Genomic DNA, 20572 nt, shown 5'->3' on the forward strand with positions numbered 1-20572 from the left:
TGGATTTATCCTGTATGGGACTCTCTGCGCTTCCTGGACTTGACTATTTCCTTTCCCATATTAGGGAAGTTTTCAACTATAATCTCTTCAAATATTTTCTCCGTCCCTTTCTTTTTCTCTTCTTCTTCTGGGACCCCTATAATTCGAATGTTGGTGCATTTAATGTTGTCCCAGAGGTCTCTGAGACTGTCCTCAATTCTTTGCATTCTTTTTTCTTTATTCTGCTCTGCGGCAGTTATTTCCACTATTTTATCTTCCAGGTCACTTATTCGTTCTTCTGCCTCAGTTATTCTGCTACTGAGTCCTTCTAGAGAATTTTTAATTTCGTTTATTGTGTTGTTCATTGTTGTTTGTTTGCTCTTTAGTTCTTCTAGGTCCTTGTTAAACATTTCTTGTATTTTCTCCATTCTATTTCCAAGATTTTGGATCATCTTTACTATCATTACTCTGAATTCTTTTTCAGGTAGACTGCCTATTTCCTCTTCATTTGTTTGGTCTGGTGGGTTTTTACTTTGCTCCTTCATTTGCTGAGTATTTCTCTGTCTTCTCATTTTGCTTAATTTACTGTGTTTGGGGTCTCCTTTTCGCAGGCTGCTGGTTCATAATTCCCATTGTTTTTAGTGTCTGTCCCCAGTGACTAAGGTTGGTTCAGTGGGTTCTGTAGGCTTCCTGGTGGAGGGGACTAGTGCCTATGTTCTGGTGGATGAGGCTGGATCTTGTCTTTCTGGTGGGCAGGACCACATCCGGTGGTGTGTTTTGGGGTGTCTGTGACCTTTTTATGATTTTAGGCAGCCTCTCTGCTAATGGATAGTGTTGTGTTCCTGTCTTGCTAGTTGTTTGGCATAGGGTGTCCCGCACTGTAGCTTGCTGGTTGTTGAGTGGAGCTGGGTCTTAGTGTTGAGATGGTGATATCTGAGAGAGCTTTCACCATTTGATATTACATGGAGCTGGGAGATCTCTGGTGGACTAATGTCCTGAACTCGACTCTCCCACCTCAGAGGCACAGGCCTGACATCCAGCCAGAGCACCAAGACCCTGTCAGCCACATGGCTCCGAAGAAAAGGGAGAAATAAAGAAAGAAAGAAGGAAAGAAAGAAAAAAAATAAGTAAAATAAAATAAAGTTATTAAAATAACAAGTAATTATTTTTAAAAAATTAAAAAGTAATTAAAAAAAGAAAAGAAAGAAAGAAGAGAGCAACCAAACCAAAAACCAAATCCACCAATTATAACAAGCACTAAAAACTATACTAAAAAAAAAAACAAAGACAGGCAGAACCCTAGGACAAATGGTAAAAGCAAACTTATACAGACAAAATCACACAAAGAAGCCTACACATACACACTCACAAAAAGAGAAAAAGGTAAAAAATATATATACCGTTGCTCCCAAAGTCCACCATCCCAATTTTGGGATGATTCCTTGTCTATTCAGGTATTCCAGAGATGCCGGGTACATCAAGTTGATTGTGGAGATTTAATCCGCTGCTCCTGAGGCTGCTGGGAGAGATTTCCCTTTCTCTTCTTTATTCGCACAGCTCCTGGGGTTCAGCTTTGGATTTGGACCCGCCTCTGCGTGTAGGTCGCTTTAGGGCACCTGTTTTTCACTCAGACAGGACGGGGTTAAAGGAGCAGCTGCTTCGGGGGCTCTGGCTCACCCAGGCCGCGGGGAGGGAGGGGTACAGAGGAGGCGGGGCGAGCCTGCGGCGTCAGAGGCCGGCATGACGTTGCACCAGCCTGAGGCGTGCCGTGTGTTCTCCCGGGGAAGTTGTCCCTGGATCACGGGACCCTGGCAGTGGCAGGCTGCACCGGCTCCCGGGAGGGGCAGTGTGGAGAGTGACCTGTGCACGCACACAGGCTTCTTGGTGGCGGCAGCAGCAGCCTTAGCGTCTCATGCCCGTCTCTGGGTTCATGCTGATAGCCGCGGCTCGTGCCTGCCTCTGGAGCTCCTTTAAGCGGCGCTCTTAATCCCCTCTCCTCCTCACGCACCAGGAAACAAAGAGGTGAGAAAAAGTCTCTTGCCTCTTCGGCAGCTCCAGACTTGCCCGGACTCCCTCCCGGCCAGCTGTGGCGCACTAACCCCTTCAGGCTGTGTTCACGCCGCCAACCCCGGTCCTCTCCCTGCATCCGACCGAAGCCCGAGCCTCAGCTCCTAGCCCCGCCCGCCCCGGCGGGTGAGCAGACAAGCCTCTCGGGCTGGTGAGTGCTGGTCGGCACCGCTCCTCTGTGCGGGAATCTCTCCGCTTTGCCCTCCGCACCCCTGTGGCTGCGCTCTCCTCCGTGGCTCCGAAGCTTCCCCCCTCCGCCACCCACATCTCCGCCCGCGAAGGGGCTTCCTAGTGCGTGGAAACCTTTCCTCCTTCACAGCTCCCTCCCACTGGTGCAGGTCCCGTCCCTATTCTTTTGTCTCTGTTTTTTCTTTTGCCCTACCCAGGTACGTGGGGAGTTTCTTGCCTTTTGGGAGGTCTGAGGTCTTCTGCCAGCGTTCAGTAGGTGTTCTGTAGGAGTTGTTCTACATGTAGATGTATTTCTGATGTATTTGTGAGGAAGAAGGTGATCTCCGCGTCTTACTCTTCCGCCATGTTGAAGGTCTCCAGGAACTTCTTTAAAATCCAGAAGTTTCTCTAAAGGCAAGCGGCTTGCCCTGCACTCAGATGGCAATGCATGTCCGGTTCATGAGATCTTGGATAGATGTGACAGGTGATTTGGGGAACAGGACAAGGAAAGAGAGAAAAAGGGCTGTTAGCGTGGATGCCAGAACTTCGAGAGCCATTTCTGAGTGGAGGTGGGGAAGAAGGGAGTGGCAGCCATGAGGGTCCTTGCACAGTGCCTCCATGCCACACCTGGGAACGGGGACTTGAGAAGTGGCTGACATGTTTATTTGGTGTGAGGTCAGCTACAGCTCTGAGGGCAATAACACAATTCCCATAAAACAGAACTCCCAGGCTGGGCCACCGGCCTGCTTGCTGCCAAAGAAGGGTGGTGACCTAACAAATGAGACATTGCTGTCAACTCATTCACTTTGTGAATTATGCAGGTCCTTCCTTGCCCTCCCATGTCCATCCCATCTATTGCTTTAACCCCTTTCTTGTTCTGTGCTGCTTCTTTCAGATGAAGAAGAAGGGAAAAGAGATTTGATTTCTGTGCCTATTAACCACTCCAACAGAAGGTCGTGTGAAGAATGATGTTAAAGCTATTAGTAGAAGTTAGAAAAAAAATCTAGTTATAAGACCAGCAGAAGAAGACCTGAACTTCAGAGGGGACCACAAATGAATGAATTAAGAACACAGCTGTCTTTTCAAAAGCCAACACAAAATGAGGATGGGTTTTATACAAAAGCAGCTATTCCTGCCAGCGTGCATATGCATGTCCTTCTTTCATATGTCACAAGCAGACCTCGGAAATTCCCTGGGAAGTCCCCTCCACCACAGTGCCTGCAGTTTCTCCATTTGACTATGATTCTGTTGGATCTTGAGAGACTTTTTGATCTTCAGGAAGCTCTTATCACAATACGGCTCTTCCTGGAGTGAGGAGACAACATGGTACCTGGAAAGATGAGGGGAGTGGACTGGGAAGTGGGAATCTGCGTCCCATTTCAGTTCTACCACTACCAGCCTAGTGGCTTTGGGAGGGGCCTGCAATTTCCCTGGCCTCAACGGTTTCATCTGTAAAATGGAACGGCATGGAGACGATGAAAGTGAAAGCATCTGCCATCATGCCGGGAGGTGCTCAAGAAATGATTCCTTCCTGTCTGCCGACCTCAGTTTTCCATCTGTAAGGTAAGGAATTGAACAAGAAGATCTCTGAGGCCCTGTCTACTCTAACACTTTGTGACTCTGTTGGTGACAACTTAAGAAATCTCCAACTAACACTCTAGTGAGCCTGAGTCTGTTAGATTCCATCAAATGATAGTGTTGTGATTTTGACTTTGTAGAATGATTTTTATTTTCCCTTATTGTGATTTTTTAATTTGTATTTTCTACTTTATGGCTTTTGCTTTATTAAGTTGTCACAAATCCTTTGAGGTATGAGAAAGAAAAAGTATGACAAACTGGATGAAAGAATGCATTAACTGAAAGCCAGAGAATAATGCTAATACTAATACTAATAAGTTACTTTTATTGGCTACTTACTATGTATGAGGAACCGTGCTAAGCACTTTATAAACATTAGGACACTTAATTCGCACAATAACCCTGTGAAGCCATAATGATCATCCCCATTTTATAGATGAAGAAACTGAGTCCTAGAGATACCAAGCAAGTTGTCCAAGGTCACACAAGTAGTGAGTGGCAAAGCTGAGCCACAAATCCAAGTCTGGCTAAATCAGAGTAGTGGTGTGCTGACAAACAGGCTCCCAAAAAACAAAAGCAAAACAAAACCCTAAATGCCTGATATGCAGTATTTACTGACTTCCATCATGTAAATACTTCCACCACGGCCAATTTCAAGTTTCTAACAGTTTAAATCAGCTCAAAAAAATTCCCGAATATTTAACAGTCTGCTCATGCAAGCCAATAGGAGCCAACCCCAAAACACTACAGAAAAAGCCAGAGTTGTCACCACTGAGATACACTGTCTCCCTGGATCATAGGCTGGGGTTGGGGATAATAAAGAAGAAAGGGAAGATGGTCATGAACAGGAAAGTCAAGAGATAAATTCATTCATTCATTCATTCATTCATTCATTCCACAAAGGCTTACTGAGTACCCGCTAAGGACCAAGCCTTGTGATATGTGCTTTGGATTCAGGCATGAGTAAGATAAGCAGGGTGCCCAAGCCAAAAAGCCCAGAGTGTGTTTGGGAGAGAGAGAGAGAGAGAGAGAGAGACACTTAAACAAATAAATGAACACATTATGTAATAAAAGTATGTATGAGTCTAAGGGAGCCCAGGTGAGGGAGGAATGAATTCTGTCGGATGGGCCTGAAGGATGGAGTTAGCAACATATACATGGAGGCTCCTACGTAACACAAATTTTGCTTCCTTTCCAATTTATAGAGAGGTTTGCCTCACTAGAGAGGTGTGCTCAGCTTAGAACTCTGCATTTCTGACTAGAGAAACCAAAGATGGGGTTAAGAAAGGGCCAGTGATGCAGAAAGCTCCTTGAGTTAGGGATGTTGTCTATATCCCCCTATATTCCTGACACCTAGCACCATGCAGGGCACATAGTAAGCACTCAATAAATATTTGTTGCCTGGATGAACCATTGTTGAATAATGATTTATGAGCTTCAAAGAAGGTTATTTGAGGAAAGAGGACTAATAATAGGTAAGAAGTAAGCAATGTGTAAGTAGTGATCCCTAAGCCCATAAAGGGTCACGTAGAAGAATAAAGGGCAGAACATGGGCAGGGACTCCAGGTGCCCAGGGTGAAGGTAAAGGACCCCCAGAAGGATGTGTATCATGCAATGCTGTCACCTGTCGTGCTGGCTGACTTCTCTGAGGATGATCTGAAGATGGGGCAAATCTCTGGCTTCCCCTTTGAGAAGCAAGATGTCCTGACACAAGCCTTCAGATGTATTTGGTGAGCTTGGGAATGCCAGGAATGATACCATTCATTGTTTGGCTTCAAAGTTCAATGTGGGAGAAGCAAGCAAGTAATTGGTACCGTGAAGATTGGGGGTTTCAGTGGATTTCCTTCACATTTGTTTGTTCTTCTCTTCCTCTGATTATCTGAGAGGAGGCTGCTGTTATGGAAAGCCAGGTAGTTTGAATATTCTTTCTTGGGACCTAGCACTGGTTTTGTAAGAAGTGGGTCTGCATGTGTATTTTGTAGATTATTTTCATCATAACAATGCCTTATATGTGTAGGTGGTTCCTAGTTTCAAAGACCTTTCCCGTAATTACTTTTGATGCTTCCTCAAGACAATCCAATGAGGACATTAGAAAAGATGCAAATGTCTCCATTTTACTAAAAGAGAAAGTACGACTCAAGAAGTCAAGTAACTCACTCAAAGTCACACAGCTGAATTCTAGCAGAGCAAGGGCCCAAGATCTGTCATTCCAGACATAGAGACATTCGTGTCCTCCCAGTTTCTCTTATGATAATGCCTGCCTCCTGAGCAAGCAAGTTCCGGCTGGGACCCACCAGCAGCTAGAAATGGTCCTTCTTGGTATTCGAGAACTTTTCTCTGTAGTGAAAAATAGAACCTGCCTGCCTCAGTTTCCCAGCCACCTCATGATTCGACAAGCAATTGCTGTAACTCTGACAAAATGAGGCCACCTCCAACCTAAATGGAGCCCATTTTCAGACTAAGACCCTGCGTGGAGACAGCTCTTTCCTGGAAGGATAACAAAAGCATGCTTTTGTGTGTATTTCACTTGATGGAAAGGAATCCCCAGTGAGGCCATTTTTTCCCCCTGAATTCTCCCAAGTCCAGAATGTATCCAAGTTTCCAAGATAATCTCAGAAGAGCTATTCATCTATGAAGATGGCCAAATTGTCTTCCAGCTCAGTAGACAGGGTCTGTTTTAGAGAGAAGGTGAGGGGGTGAGAATAGGGGTGTGGGAAGAGGGTGAGGGAAATGGAGAGCAAAAGAGTAAGACACGAGGAGAAAATGTGTGCCGACGAATGCTGACAGGAAAAGGAAAGAAACCAAAGGGCCAGCCCTGACTCTGGGGTCCCGTCTGCCAGGGACATTTTCCGCTGATTCTTTTTAGGACCTGTCATGGTCTGCCTGGCGAGCTGTCACTTCTCATCACTTGGCTCTCACTGCGGATCTTTGTGTCATCACTGTCACGAAGAGACCTGGCAACTGGCGAAGAATTTCCTGGGGCGCTACCTGATACACCGTTATTACCTCTTATCATCTTAGCAGAGTAGTTACGCCACTGTCAGAGGTAATGGAGACCACGCCGCTAAGAAAATTGGCTGTAATTTATCAATTGTTCCTGCATACCGCAAAAGCGGCCTTCTACTTTACGGCTGGGTCTAAGGTATTTGAGAGCCCCCGAAGTTCATGGTTTTCCGGTATTCTAAGTTCTACTTATGGCCTTTCCTGTATATGACACACAACACCACCCTTGTGGCTTGCAGGCCGTTTTCTTCTTTGCTTTCTTTAGTCACAAATCATCCTGAGGCATCCCTTAAGTGCATTTGTATTGTTAAGTGCACCGGCTTGATTTGGTGTTAATTCAATTTGAGTGCCCTTAATATCTTGTGGGGGTGATGCAATGCAGGCCGCCTGTACCTTGTAAAATGGGGTCCCAGGTCTGCCTGGGAGCAAAGCACCTTTCGCATAGCCATTTACCAAAGTTGCTGATAAAATTTTCATAAGGGAACCTTTTTAGTCTGACCCTATTGTGTTATTCTACCATTAAGTCTCGGAGAACTGAGCTGGCTTCTAGTGACAGCTTATCACATTCTCCATTATTGCTGGCTGCCCTAAGAGCTAACAGGCTGGGTGTAGTGCAAGCTCCCTCCTCCCTCCCACTTCTGGTCCATTCTGGGAAAAGCTTATGGGCCAGCACCTAGGGGCTAATGTGTGATTGTCTCTCTGTGGGTGCCAGAGAGCTGAGCTCTCTTTCTGATGAACCTGGGAAAGCTTGAGAGACCCTGAAGGACTTTGTGAAGCCTGCGTGACAAGAAGGGGAGAAGGATGGGCTGAAATAGAGTGAGAGTTACAAAAGCACTTTGCTTAAAAACCAACCCCCAAAGCAGTAAGGATAATGTTGACACCACTTTGACACATAGCTGGAGCTAGTGGATTGGGCCAGGGATTTGTCTCTGGAATGTTAGCATAAGAATTCTGACAGTGTGATTAACTCAAAAAGAACTCCAAAATCTGGGGCTTGGATGTACCTGGGTTTGCATCCAAGCTCATTGGCTTACCTGCTTTGTGACCTTGATCAAGTTATTTAGTCTTGGAGCTTCAGGGTTCCCATCTGTGAAATGGGAGTATCAAGGTCAACTCCCCGGGCTTCTTGTGGTGATGAAGTGAGATAGCACATGTAAAGAGCGTGGAGAGTGGCTGGCGCTCACGCAGCATCTCTTAGAGTCCAGGAGGCCCTCAGAGGACACAAGGTGAGAAAGCTGGTTCAGATGGTAAAGAAATTAGCTGGCTACCACAGGTGAAAAAAAGAAAGAGAGAAGTCTAGAAACCTGGTCTCCAGACCCCCATCCAGGTCTCTTCCCATCCTTCCCACTGTTTCCCCGATGCTGTCCACAGACATCGGGAGCACGGGTGGATTTGGGGTGCGAGAAGCCACGTTCCACTTCCCTAATGATGCTATATCTTAACAGCAGACTAAACTGCTTCTCGATCATTCTGCCTTGTCTTGGTGGCTGAATCTGAGGAATGGTTTGAGCCTGCCTAACCATGTGAGCCTAGGCCCTGCTTGTCTCTGCTGCTCTGGCTGGAAAAACTCAGTGGTCTGAGAACCAGAAATGGGAGATGCTCTCTCAAAAGAACATTTAAAAATTATTCTTATAAAAGCAATACATGTTCACTGTAGAAATGAGAAAATCTAGGTGAAATATAGAAGCTATAGTGAAAAGGAAAAAAATCATCTGTAATCCTACTGCCTGTAACTCTAGGGTACTGTGCTGTGTTTTCTTCCAGGCTCCTTTCCACGCCCACACCCATGCTTGCTTGTTCAGGCCCTAGCTCGCTGCAGTATATTGTAGGCATTAAAAGTGCAGTCTGGCTCCACCACTTGGGCAAATTATTTAACTTTTCCACTATTGTTTCCTCGTGTATAAACTAGGGCTTCATGGTAGAACCTTCCTCAGAGGGTGGTTCAGAGAAGCAAATGAGCTAATCCACGTGACACACAGTTCAGGGCACGCAGGAAGCCCTGCAGAGGCTTTCCTTTAGGATTATTATTATGTTCAGTAGAAATCTGTGATGGCAGTAAATTCTGCTGGAAATGCGGTTCCTAAGGGGGCTGTTTCTCCTTTGTTTGCACCCAGCTGCTAGACTGATGCTTTCTTAAACTGGTCACCCAGACTGAGTCTCAGGGTCAGACTGACCCCGCCCTCCCCCTGGCTGAATGGTGATAATCATGTGTTCATCTTCCAAAGGGTTAACACACGAATTCCCAGAGCCTGACTCCTGGTGGGGTTTGTTAGACCCACTTTATAAGAGGGAGAATTAAGACTGAGCAGGTATTGAAGTGGCTCTATGAGGGTCTCCAAGCAGATGAGGTAGACTTTCTGCTTGCCAAGAAATGAAGAGGGCTGCCCATAGGCGTGGCCGGGCTACTCCTGGGTTTGGGATTTGCTTTCATTACCTTGGAGATTAAGCCTAGATGGAACAAAGAGTAAGGCTGAAATCACAGGAAGACAAGTTCTCAGAAACGAATATCTCGTGGAAAAACTCTGAGAGTCTCCTTGATGTGTGTTTGTGTGCGTGTGTGTATTAACTTTTTGGTGTTTTTAAGCATCATTTTGTGGGATTCAAACATTCCGAGAGTGAAAAATGATAATTTTAAGCCAGACTGGGCAAGGTAGTGTCATAAATCAGGAAGGATCATCAGGGTCTGGCTTTGTGTGTGTTTATGTTTGTCCATGAACGTGTGTGCTTATGTGTGTGTGTAGCACATGCACCCAGAAGGCGCATGCATGCGAGCCTCTTGGGGTGAGTGGGAGGAGCGGACACGGGCCTGCAGAAGGGAGCTGGTTTTGATGAAACATTGGCTAACGCTCGGGGCACCGAAGGAGAAGAGGCTCTGGTCAGGGAACTGTGTTGCATTAGAATTTATAATAGATTAACTTATCTGCCCCTTGATCTTCAAGGGCATTTGGGGAACTGAGGATGAGGCCTTGATTTTCACAGCGAGAGGAAATGTCTGGAGCAGTATCCCCAGCCTCTCCCTCTGCACAGCCCAAAGCGGCGAGAGCTTGCTATTCACACCCCCACTCAGGTCATTTGGAGGAGGCTGACAGTGCCCAGGAATGCCGACGTGCTTCAAAACATCACACAAGAAAGAACCCACTCAGATTCCTAGGGGGAGCTGCTGTTGGTCCATCCCGAGCTAGAGTGCAACCTTGGATGTGATTGCCGTGGCTCCCCATCCCGCTGCAGAAGCTTGAAATCCATATCTATCCTTACTGTCCGCAGGACTCCCTTCTCCCTGTCCATCTGTCTGTCTGTCTGTCTGCCTCTCTGTTCCTCTTTCTCTGAGGTAAAGGGTGCCTGTTCTCATGGTAGAGGAGCATATGCCAAGGTGTTCCAGATGAGCTGCTGCCAGCCATGTTGCTTTAAACGCCAATGAGCTAAAGCGGCCAGGAAAGAAAGAGCGAGGGGTGAAGTGTGGTTTGATGTCTCGGTGCGCTGGAGAGATGATTCATAGAACGTGAGCCCCTCGGAGTCCTTGGTTAAATCCCAGCCTAGCACCCCCGGCTGAACTGAAACTCTGAAGTCCAGCCAAGGAGCATTGCTGGTCCTGCCTCGGCCAACAATCGGTGGGTCAGAGACAAAGGACAGGGGAGGGGTGATTCTTTCACTGGAAAAATTACCTGCTGGGAAAGAAGCAATTGTATGATGTGTGTGGTGAGAAGTCCAGCCAGGAAGGACCTGGATCTCACATTACAAGGCCGCTTTCTGAAGCCGGAGGGACTTTTTATTGCCTGAGAGGCCTGCAGGCTCCCGCCACAGTGGCTGTGGCGTGTCTCTGGAAGGGCATGGTGGTGAGGGGCTGCGTGCCAGGGCTCTGGATGCCAGGTTGGGAATGAGGGGGGAGGAAAGCTGAGGATGGGACTTCACTGTCCTCACACTCACTCTCCTATGGCAGGAGGGAGACGTAGAGGAGAGATGAGCTGCCTGCTTCCTGTCTAGCCAAGTGCAGTGCAGCCTCCATTGTCCCCCTTTAGTCTTTGTTTGGCATTTCCCATGTTTGGCCACCCTCTCTCCACCCCCCTCCGCCCCCGGGCTTCCTAACACCTTCCCCTCTCTCATTGGACCCTCTCTCTGTTTCACTCTTTTTATGGAAGTTGCATAACCATCTTTCATTTAGGGCAGCCCCCTTCCCCAATAGGATTGGGTGCAGAGATTTGGGGGCACCTGACCCAGGTCTGGCCAGGGTGTTTGGTCCTGTGAGCCAAGATAGTCCAATCAGAACCAAACCTGGAACTTCTACTGGAAACTTTTGTTGGAACTTTGGGGATGGAGAAGTTCTCTTTCACCTTGGTTGATGACATGAGAGGATAAGAGCCTGGTGCTTCCAGGGGCCATCAGGATATGAAAATCTGTCTGAAAGTGAAGCTACCGGAAAAGGGAGAGGAGTAAAGAGGTGGACAGAGATGGGTTTCTAATGGCATCATTTGAGCCCTGGGATCTGATCATACCTGAGATCAGGGTCTACACCTGGACTCTTCAAGCTTACCATCCAATAAATTTCCCCCCTTTTTTCCTTTATTGTTTGAATTTTTTCCTGCTACTTGTGATTGAAAGTGTTACATCTGTATGTTAGGTGGATACACCTTTCTCTCTTTCCTGCACGGAGGCCCCTCTGCGCCTTTCCACTCCTCATCTATGCATATCCCCCAAAGTTGGGCCCTCAGCTTGCTGTGCTTTTTTCTTTCTCCTTACTCATTTGGGCTTTCCATTCACTCTTGTGGTGTCAACTATTACCTTTGTGAGAATGATCCCCACTCCCACGTTTGTGTTTCTACCTTAGATCTTGTTCCCCGTGTCCAACCATGTATAATACATTTCCACATGTGCAGCACGCACATGGGCACACACAGCTGGCTGAAGTCAGTATGTTACTCCTGATCCTTGGGAAGGATGAGGGCCCCCCTTCTCAGCTTCCTCCTCTTTAGCCTTGGCATCTCGTCCCTCTAGTTCAAAGTCAGGATTATCTTTGATTACTTCTTCTCCTCCTTCCTGCCCCATATTGCATTATCAAGTCTTCAAACATTTCTCTTGTCTATGTCATTTTCCTTCATCTACCACCATCTTCTGGTCTAAGATCTCATCATGATTATCTCAAAAGCCTCTTACCTGGCTTTCTAACATCCATTTCAAACTGTCCCATCTGTGCAGCACCCTCCAGCGTATTTAACTTCCTCAAATACCTCTTTCACCTCACGGCTTACCTGAAGAAACTGGATTTCTCACCATTGGGCATCTCCGTGCCTCTCAGATATTGGCATTCATGAGGCATGAGAAGTCACGGAAGCATCTTTCTGGAACACTAATTTCATCTGAAATCTTTCTTGGGGTGTGGGAAGTTAAGTGTTTTAATGAGAAAGTAATTAAAAACATTTTTATATTAAAACAGATCTCATGTAAAGAAGAATGCAAAACTCATATGAATTTTAAAGATTAAGCATAGATTTCAAAGAAGTTCTGAGATTGTAGAAGTCCACTTCTGGCCACCACCCAAGAGTTCTGGGGTTCCCTTTCCTCTGCCACTGGGAAGAAAGTTTGGAGAAGCACCAACATGTTGAGTCATGTCTAACCTCCTCAGTTTGGTGTCTACCTCAACTGGCCCTATATTTCCTACCCTCCTCCTTGTCTCTCATTATTTGCTGGAGGTAGAGGGCTTTTCTAGTTGTTCTTTGAACTCAGTGCTCTCATTCCCAACTTTGTTTCATGCCACTGTCTCCTTTTCCAAGTGATCTCCCCTCTCTTTTTTTTTTTTTTAATTTTTTTTTTAAATTTTATTTATTTATTTATTTATGGCTGTGTTGCGTCTTCGTTTCTGTGCGATGGCTCTCTCTAGTTGCGGCAAGTGGGGGCCACTCTTCATCACGGTGCGCAGGCCTCTCACTATCGCGGCCTCTCTTGTTGCGGAGCACAGGCTCCAGCCACGTAGGCTCAGCAATTGTGGCTCACGGGCCTAGTCGCTCTGCGGCATGTGGGATCTTCCCAGACCAGGGCTCGAACCCGTGTCCCCTGCATTGGCAGGCAGATTCTCAACCACTGCGCCACCAGGGAAGCCCTTCCCTCTCTTTTTCATCAGCCTAAATCATCTGCCTCTTTCAGGCTTAATCACCAGCTCACAACAATCTCTTCCTTCTCATACCCTGGTAGCTTTTGGAATCCAGATCAGTAAATGGATTATATACCGGGCAAGAGTCACCCGCCTGATCAAAACCCTTAAAAGTCTCCCTATTATCTGGCTGTTTGATGAAGTCCAGCCTCCTTGGCATGGCACACTGGCTCTTGGCTGATCTGGTCCCCTGCCCAATGCATCAGTCTCCTCTCTCCTTGTGACTACTTTTGATCTTTGCCGTCCAGACTTGAAGAACCACTACAGTGCCCCCAAAGCACAGTGGTCACTCTCACCTCTATCTTGGTCCTCTCCATCATCTTCTCCTTCTCTTGTCTTTATCCATTAGGACCCAGCTCAAGCATAATACCCTCCTTGGCCATCCTTCCTGAGCTGTCATAGCCCACTTACCAGAGCTCCATCTTAGCATCGCTGGGAACAGACTTGCTTACCTCTTTCTCTGCTCAGCAGATTGTGAGCTCCTTAATTGCAGGAAATAATTATCTTTGTTATCCCTGCTATAACGTTTCTTGAATGAATTAATTAATGAACAAATAGAAGATATCAGGAAATTTAGGATTTAGTGTCTCTGTTCCTTATCTATGTGATCTTGGGCAAGTCACTTTATCTCTCTAAGCCTGTGTATCATCTTCTAGTCTAGTCTGTTTTGTGCACACAAATCTTTTGATCTCTATTTGCCGGAGGGCCCCAGGGAGAATCAGTGGTTACACAGATTGGAGCTGAAGACTGCACCTGGGGCTAAGACCATAAATGAGGAACTGGGGGTTGATGGATGAACTGGATCAAGGTTGTTCCCTCCTCTCCAAGAGGGCACACCTTGCATAGAAAAGCATCCACATACTCAGGTTTGGTTTAGGAGCTTTGGGTAAAGGTCAGCAGAGAGATAATTTGGGCTGAGACACGGCATATTTTTATATATATTTTTCTGTCCCAGCTCTCAGGAAAGCTGTCAATTATATTTTTAAATTCCAAGAGCTCTTACTTACTTGCTAAAAATCCTGTTCTCAGGCGTTCTGTTCTTGTTTCATGGATGTCGAATCTTCTCTTATCTCTCTTAGAATATTCATTATGTTGATTTAAAAATATGCATTTATTCTAGTGAAAGATAGAAGCCCTGTAGGGAAGGTATGCAAGTCAGAATGAACAAAATAGGGTTGGCAAGATAATAATAATGATGACGATGATGATGATTATTATTGCTAGGAAAGAAGATCTGGACATTAAAAAATATTATAGCAAAAAGATATTTAAATATATTTGTTCTGTTTCCTACTTGTCTCTATTTCCTGTGAATTCCTTTTTGGTCTCTACCTTTTAGGTTAGTAGTTTTCCTCTTTTCTTTTGCTTGGCTGTAAGGTAGTTGCCTGGTATCAGTGGGCTCGATGAGGGGATGGGGGGTGGGTGTCTACATTTTCCATAAAGACTTGCAATCAATCTCCTTATTTTCAGCCATATATCCGACCCCCCATATTCTGAAACACCCAGTGCGTTCAGTTACTGAGTCTTTCCAGTTCTTTTCTCTTTGATCTGGCTTCTTATTGGTTTCCATGTCCACCGACCCCACCCAGTTAGGCTTCATCTTTACTGATTTTCGTAAGCTATCTGCAATAACTTTCTCTTCGTTCTGGAGGATTTATGCATTTAAAAAATCATTTTACTGGCATTTTAATGAACTTCTATTGGGGGACAGAAGTAGAGATAAATGCACGTGTTAATTCTGCCATGCTGAACCAGAAGTTGGGATGATTTCCTTTTTAAAAAATTTTTATTACTATGCAAATACTCTGTTCAGTTCCTTCCTATGCCAGTCAGTGTCCTGGGCACTAGAAGTCCACTGGTGATCAACACAGACACTGCCTTTTCCTCACAGCACTTACAGTCTAGTGGGGGAGATAGACAGTCAAACAGGAAATTTACAAGTGAGAGAAATACTGTGAAGGTACAAAAATATTTAAGGCTTGTGGAAGAAGTAATATCTAAGCTAAGGTGATTTAGATAAGTAAGAGCTAGCCAGGTAAAAGAGGTGGGAAAGACGTTCCGGGTAGAAGAACAACAAATATTAAGGTTTGGAAATAAGAGAGAAAGGCACATATGAAGAAGAAAACTAAATTTTAAAAATATAGAACGTATTGAAGAGAGTGAGGTATGAAGAATGGGGCTGGAGAGGTAAGAGGGACCACATTATGTGGAGCCTCACAAGCCCTGATGGTGATTCTGAGGACAGTAGGAAGCCATCAGATGCTCTAAGTACACATGTGACTATACGATTTATGCTTTTTTTGTGGGGGGAGGGTGTTGCCTTGTTTTCTATTTCTCCCAGTTTTATCATTGTTACTTTATATACGTTGAATCTATATTGTGAGGTTCATATATCCCAATGGTGGTTTTATGGTTCTTGCTTTACTGTTCTTCATATTATTTTTTGTCTTGAATTCCATTGTCAGATATTGAAATTGATGCTCTTACCGTCTTTGATTCACATGTGCCCTGAATAATTTTTAATCCTTTCACCTTTCTGTTTTCTTTTAATTTTTTTCACAGACCACATATTGTTGATATATATGCAAAAAAATTTTAGCTAATATGAGAGGCTCTGTCTCTCCTATACTTAAATTTACTTATCCCTATAACTATCTCATATCTATCTGTATTCCATCCATCTATCATCTATCTATTATTTATCATCTATCATCCACCTATAATCTTACCCTGAACCAGTTGGACGTGTTAATAAGCACATTCTCGTATCTCTTTGCTGTCCATCCCTTTCTCCCATTCCTTTGTTGATATTGTTTGAAACTTTTGTTCTGGGTTATTATGGATACACTTATTGATTTTTCTTTGTTTCTAAATTTTTTAGACAACAAAAATTCTACTAATTATTTAAATCCCTTTATTTCCCGTATTTCTTCTAGTAATCTCCTGGATTTACTTCTTACCTGAGTTGTCTAAATAGTTCATTGTGTAGCAAGCCTGCTAAAGCCTTGTATGCTTCAGAATATATCTATTGAGCTCCCAGATTTAAATCACAATTTACCTGAATATAACATTCTATATAAAAATTGTTTTTTCCTATAGTAATGGACCTCCTAGAAGAGGGGCAGAGGTGAGCTCCAAGGCAGAGTGCCTCAAGTCCCTGAGAACTATAGCCCATCACCCCAATTTTTTTGCCCCTTCATTAGGCCACAACTTTGGTCAGGATCCTCTCTTAAATGTTCTGAGAAAGCAACCTGGGATGGAAATGATCGCAATGGATAAGTTTTTCAAACTCGTTAATGGGTCATGAACAATTTAGTGAGTCAGCCAGTATGGGTGTCGGGGAGGAGGAGGGGAAACAAGAAGAAGAAGAAAAGAAGAAGAGAAGGAAGGGGGAGGGGGAAGAGGAGAATAGAATAGGTTGGAAAATGTAGAGGGCATCCTAAAAGTAAGCCCGTTCTTTTGTGAAACTTTCATTTGTACAAGGCCAGCTGGCCAGTCTACATTTTCCATCAGTTTGTCACCCCACAGGGTGTTGCATTGTCTTTGTCCCACCTACCACCGGGCTGATGGCACTGCCTTCTTTTCCACAGTGAGGCAGGCGATTATCCTCCAAAGGGAATGGCAAGAGCAGAACTTGGGAGCTTCCTCCATCCCTTCACTCATACCCGCTGCATCAAGTTGGTCCTCACCCATATTCAGTCTACCAAGGGCTTCCCCACAGTTTTGTATTAGTTCCCCAAATCCAGTCTTGCTTCTTCTTTCTGTGGTTCTTCCAGGTTGGCTGTGTGGGAAGGAGCCAGGGTCTCAGGTTTGTTTCTGTGCTGTCAGGAAGCAGAAGCCTTACTTGCAATCTAACGCAGAGCCGCCATGGTCCCATGCCCTGCTCTTCGGCATCCTTTCTTCTGGCAGCCTTCACCCTCTATCCACGCTACCCCAGGCCCTCCCACTTCAGTAAACCCTCATGCCTCCCTTCTCCCATGCACTGTCTATTTTGACTTCTGCCTTTGCCTGTGATTATTGGAAACCTCAGGCCCCAGCCGGCAGGGAAATTTATAGCTAAACAGTTACATTGTTGAAACCCTGACAAGTCCAGCCTGGTTAATGGCTCTGAAAATATGGGAGAGGTGTGAACAACTAAATCTATGGGGCTCCATGTTGTGGGCCTGCAAAGATAGACTTGTAGGACCTATTTACTTTAATGGGAATTTTTCATTTTCTTTTCCTCTTACATTATTGTTCCACATGCTAGTCTCCCTCAATATGGATTCATTACCTGGAGAGTGGCTTGGATATTTGGATAATCATCTTTTAAATAGTTTCTTTTTTCCTTTTCCTATTATGATTTTTGGAACTTGGCCAAAAACAATGCAACAGGCAAGCAACAGACTGAGGGAAAAAGCAAACAGTGCTGGGTTACATTAGTAAATTATCGTCTATTAGATGCAGGTGGGATTCCTCAACTTCCCAGGCTGGCAGAAAGCTTTTAATAAAGCAGCATGAGAAAGGAGGAGCTGCTTTTGAGGTGGTGTCATGGAATCTGGGGAGGAAAGGAGAAGGCAGGATAGGTCAAAGGTCAAAGACAAAACTCTGTGCTGCTGGAAGGGCAGGTACCTAGGGGGCGAGGCATCGTGGGCAACCTGAAGAACTGGGCCTTTGCCTTACCAGGGCAAACAAATGACTGGTCTGATCCGCCATTCCCTTGGAGTGGTGTTATACCTGCCCATCTTTTACATTGCTTCCTGGTGGATGGGGGGGTACTTCCCCACCCTTTGACTTTAGAGTTGGCCAAGTGATTTGCTTTGGCGAATGGGAGGTGTGTGGATGTGATGTGGACATGGGTTTGAGATACACTTGTGGGATTGGGCTTGCCCTCTTCTGCTCCTGCTTTTTGCCATGAAAATGACATGCCTCAGGAAAGTGCTCTTCCAAGGAAGATGAGAGACATGTGGGGGAGCTCGAAACCCAACCACAGGTTGGAACCAAGCCCAGCCAAGCTCAGCCTCCATCACTAGCCAAACCTCTGTCAACTCACAGACGTGTGAGCAAAACATAAGAGACTTTTGCTGATCTCCGCTGAGATTTTTATGGTTGTTTGTTATGCAGTGCGCCTCACAGATGCACTTACTTAGCAGGGTTGCCCTTGGACGCTGGGGGGAGGCACACTCTGCTCTTTGCTGAGTTGGTTTGAGAAGTTTAAGAAGTGGAGGTGGTTTTAGAGCCCTGGAAACTTCTAAGCTGTTGCTTTCTGTGGCAAGATGACCGATCAAAATGGCAGTGCCATTTTCTCCAAGGCATGGGTCAGAGACACAGTCTCCAGAACTTCCTGAGATGCGGGAAGAATTGAAAGAGCAGCTCTAGCAAGGTGCAGGAAAACAGTGTTTCAGAACGTTGCCTGTAGTGGGAGGTTGAAATGAAGTCCTCTGGATGATCTGCGGGTAGTTGTGCCAAGACAAAAAAAAATGTCCCGAGAACTTTTGTGGTCATGGCTTGCTTAGTTAAGAGTGAGCAGGGATCCTTATTGCCTCCACTGATATGGCTTCTGCTTCAGCACTAGAAGTTTCACAGCTGTGATTTGTCTGATAACCTGTCTCAATCTTCAATATTTAATACAGTACTAAACAAATAGGAAATGCTCAATAGATTGACTCGTAATTGATAGATTATCACAGCACTAATCACAGCACCGCCATTAATTAATTACATGACCCCAGACTAAAAGCTTAACCTCTCAGTTCCCACATGTGGAAATGAGCATGAAGCGATTTGATGGCCATAGTCTCCATCGTCGTTGGGAGGATAAAATGAGTTGAAGATGGAAAAAGTCTGCAGTGCTCCAGAAGAGATAGAATATTATTTTCCCATAGGCACCACTGTATTGGATGCTTGTTACTTGTGGAGCAAAAAGAATGCTCAAGCAAGAATGTGGCCTTAAAGGGGTCATAAGGAGATATATCCCCCTGCTGTCTTTACAGGAACACGAATAAAGGAAGTAACAGTAACATTGCCCGGTCTTTTTACTACTGTAATTTGTGAGGCCAAGTCAGGTCTCTGGGTTGAGAAATCAAGCTTTTTATTGCACCTTAAATTGCATACTGCAAGTCCTGATTTGACCTATAACTGTTTTGTAAAAACATGTCCTAAATCAGCTGCACTGGAGAATTAAACCAGCAACATCTCTGATTATAGGCCTTCTGGCCTCTTTTTAAAGCTCCCCAGCGACATGGCTATGGCTTGAACTGTGTCCCTCCAAATTCATATGTTGAAGTCTTAACCCCCAGTACCTCACGATGTGACCATATTTGGATATAGGGTCTTTACAGAGATAAATAAGTTAAAAGGAGGTCATTACTGTGGGCCCTAGTCTAATATGACTGGTGTCCCGATGAAAAGAGAAAATATGAAGTTAGACATTCACACAGGGAGAGCTCCATGTGAAGATGAAGGCAGAGATCGGGTCAATTCTTCTAAAAGCCAAGGAACACCAAAGATTGCCAGCAAACTACCAGAAGCTAGGAAAGAGGCATGGAACTGATTCTTACAGCCCTAAGAAGGAATCAACCTTGCCAACACCTTGATTTCAGACTTGTAGCCTCCAGAATTGTGAGGCAATGGATTTCTGTTGTTTAAGCCACCCAGTTTGTGGTATTTTGTTAGTGTAGCCTTAGCAAACCAATACACATGGAATCTCTGTTGGTGAAAAAGCCGGTTCTTTGTATTAATAGCAAAGATGTTTACAGTTTTTACGATTTACCAGGCGCAGTTCTAAGCACTTTACTTATAATTCATGTATTCCTCATCAGAATCCTCTGAGGCAGGGACTCCTAGTGTCCTCATTTTGCTGATGAGGAAACTGAGGTATGGGGGTTTCCATCAACCTGCTCAGGGTTACAAAGTCAATATGTGACAGATCCAGGTTATGAACCCAGGCTGACTGGCTCCAGGGTCTGTCCTTTTGCTTTCCACGCATGTGACATAGGACATTTAATGGTGTCCACTTGTTCGTGCAGAGAGCTCAAATCTGCTGGCTCGGTCTTTGCTCTCTAGAGTAACAGAACACCTCTATTTCCAACTCTAAATGATGCTCTTTCTGCTACATTTATGATATGGTTTCCTGAGGCTTTCCCCTTTGCCCTCTCCTCTGAATAAGCCCTACTTTGTCAACATCGTCATTAATTTACCACAGTTATCCAGAACCCCAAATGCGGTCTGGTCCAGTTGGAAAATGGTAGAGTTATCACTTGCCGTGATCTAAATATTATATTGATTTTTTAGAAGTTACATTACTCTAATGATCACATATTAAACTTGTGGTCACCTAACAGACCTAGTCAAAACTCATAGCTGTTAAACCGGTATCATCCTGTCTGGACCGTTGATTCTTTCAGCCAAAGTAATGGACTTTGCATTTGTCACTGATCATTTGTTTTTCAACATTTAGACTGTCAAAATTATTTGAATCTTGATTCTATAACTCATGGCCATTTATCACTGTATAGTGGATTTCTTCATTGGGGTATGTTATGGGTAGCTAGTCTTCTGGGAAGTTCTATCAGTTCTCTTCAATTCAAGATGACTTAGCCAAGCAGTTACTTTGGTCTTAATGATATGAAAATTTCAGGCAATTGTGTGTGTGTG

The 20572-nt window shown here is 44.9% G+C and overlaps 1 long non-coding RNA gene across 1 annotated transcript in view; it reads left to right on the top strand.

The window, feature by feature from the left end:
- The window catches only part of LOC309663681, a 114923-nt gene that overhangs the window by 31324 nt on the left and 63027 nt on the right, over nucleotides 1-20572 (top strand). Inside the window, exon 2 of the long non-coding RNA XR_014265399.1 lies at nucleotides 3110-3777. This is a non-coding gene — a long non-coding RNA (uncharacterized lncRNA). The remainder of the gene's footprint in view (nucleotides 1-3109; nucleotides 3778-20572) is intronic.

The sequence above is a fragment of the Balaenoptera physalus genome (genome assembly GCF_965194825.1).
Source record: "Balaenoptera physalus genome assembly, chromosome: 7".
In the NCBI taxonomy this organism is placed as follows: Eukaryota; Metazoa; Chordata; class Mammalia; order Artiodactyla; family Balaenopteridae; genus Balaenoptera; species Balaenoptera physalus.